This window comes from Penaeus monodon, chromosome 4 (assembly GCF_015228065.2).
Source record: "Penaeus monodon isolate SGIC_2016 chromosome 4, NSTDA_Pmon_1, whole genome shotgun sequence".
Taxonomy (NCBI): Eukaryota; Metazoa; Arthropoda; class Malacostraca; order Decapoda; family Penaeidae; genus Penaeus; species Penaeus monodon.
In genome coordinates this window covers 43,211,986-43,214,485 of record NC_051389.1, presented here as the reverse complement: position 1 = coordinate 43,214,485, position 2,500 = coordinate 43,211,986, and positions in this window count along the sequence as shown.

Sequence of the window (2,500 nt, the reverse complement as noted above, 5' to 3'; positions counted from 1 at the left end):
TATATATATATACATCAATATATATATATATATATATATATATATATATGATATATATATATATATATATATATATATAATATATATATAATATATATATATTTATATATATATATATTATATTAATACTATATTACTAGTTCATATTACTTAATATATATTAATATATATATATTATTATGTATATATATTCTTCTTCTTTTAACGGTAGGTTCATGTCTGAGCGCCGTGTCACAGCAGATACTTAATTGTAGTTTTCAGTGTGATGCTCTTGGAGTGAGTACGTGGTAGGGTCCCAGTTCCTTTCACGGAGAGTGCCGGTGTACCTTTTTTAGGTAATCATTCTCTCTATTTATCCGGCTTGGGACCAGCACTGACTTGGGCTGGCTTGGCACCCATGGCTAGGTAGGCAATCGAGGTGAAGTTCCTTGCCCAAGGGAACAACGCGCCGGCCGGTGATTCGAACCCTCGAACTCAGATTGCCGTCGTGAGTGTTGAGTTCGACGCTCAACTTGGCCACCGCGGCCTTGACGATCATGGCTTTCCATGATTTTCTTGGCATATTTAGAGCGTGTTTGCCATTGCTTCGCCAGTGGTTTTTTTATATTTCATATATTATATCATATATATATATATATATAATATAATATATATATATATATATATATATATATATATATATATATATATATATATATATATATATATATATTATATATATATATATATATCATATATATATATATATATATATATATATATATATATATATATATATATATATAATCCTCATCATCATCAAAGGGCTAACGCCGACGGGGGCGCATGGCCGCGTCCACCCTTCGCTTCCAGCCTCGAGGGTCCTTCACTGTAAGTCTTCAGGCAGGCCTTCGGCCCATCTCTAACTCCTCCTGACAGGTCTCATCAAGCTGCCCGAGCCATGACCTCCTGGGTCGTCCCACAGGCCTCCTCCACCCAAGGTTGTCTCGCAAAGATACAACCTGATGGGCAGGATCATCCACAGGGAAACAAGCAAGGTGCCCATGTAGCCTGAGTTGGCGATCCCGGATTATGCAAATAACAGGCCCCATGCCAGTCTCACGGTGTAGCCGTCGGTTGGACACATGGTCCTTCCAACTGTACCCAATGATCCAGCGAAGAGACTTGTTACAAAAGGAATCAAGACGAGATTCCAAGGCACTAGATAGCATCCAGGTTTCACTTCCAAAGAGCAAATCCATCAGCAAATCACGCAGCTTGGTCCTTCTGCATAGGCACTGACATTTCCAAATGTTCTTGTTGATCGAGTTCACAGCTCCTGTTGCTAGACCAATCCGTCTATTGACTTCTTGGTCTGACAGCCCAGGGATGTGGACAACGCTACCAAGATATGTAAAACTCTCTGTGACTTCAACATCCTCGCTGCAAGCATGGATTGACTGAACGGGTTCCCCTAACAGACCCTCATAGTCCTGAATCTTGGTCTTGGTCCAGGAGACCTCTAGGCCTAAGGGCTTTCCTCATTGCTAAATGCATCAAGAGCCACCACCAGTGACTCTAGGGACTCAGATAGGATACCAACATCATCGGCAAAGTCATGGTCTGAGACCTTGATATTGCCCAGTATTGCTCCACACTGACTTTGGCTAGTAGCTCTGCCCATTATCTAGTCCATACAGATGTTGAAAAGTGTTGGTGCAAGGACACAGTCTTGCTTCACCCTTGAATTAACAGGGAAGAAGTTTGACAGGCCCCACCACACTTTACACCATTTTCAGTACTGGTATATAGGCTTGCTATTAGGCCAATAATCCGTGTTGGAATTCCCCTGAGTCTCAGGATCTCCCATAGCGATTCTGGATGCACCGAGTCAAACGGCTTCTTGAGGTCAATGTAGGCTGCAAGCAACCCACGACCTAACTCACAACAGGGTTCCACAATTATTTGAAGCGCTAGTATTCGGTCTATTATGGACTTGTCAGGAGTGAATCCAGACTGCTCCGGTCTCTGATGCCTTAGTAGATGGTCATGGATCTGTTTCAGAAGATTGTGGGTGAAAACTTTGCCTGGTATGCTGAGCAGTGTAATGCCACGGTAGCTGCTACAGTCCCAGCGATCCCCTTTCCCCTTCCAGGGAGGGATGACCACGCCCCTCAACAGGTCAGGGGGAATGGTACCGGACTGCCAGATGGCAGTCAAGACTGCATGTAAGCCCCGAGCCATAGGTAGGAGGATCGGTGGGTCCGGCACAGGTATTGTGATATTTCTTGCATCCAAGCCAACTGTTGCAGGGTCTACCTGGTACAGCTGCTCAAAATACTCAGCCCAACATTCACGAGCCCCAACATGATCTGAGATGATCTGTCCATCCACTGAGCAGAATGCAGTTATCTGGAAGGAGGGCTTAGAGTTCAGCTTTCTCAGGGCTTGGTAGGCAGGGCAAAGGTCGTTTAACAAGAAATAGCCTTCAACCTCCTTAGCAAGATTCCTGATGAACTGT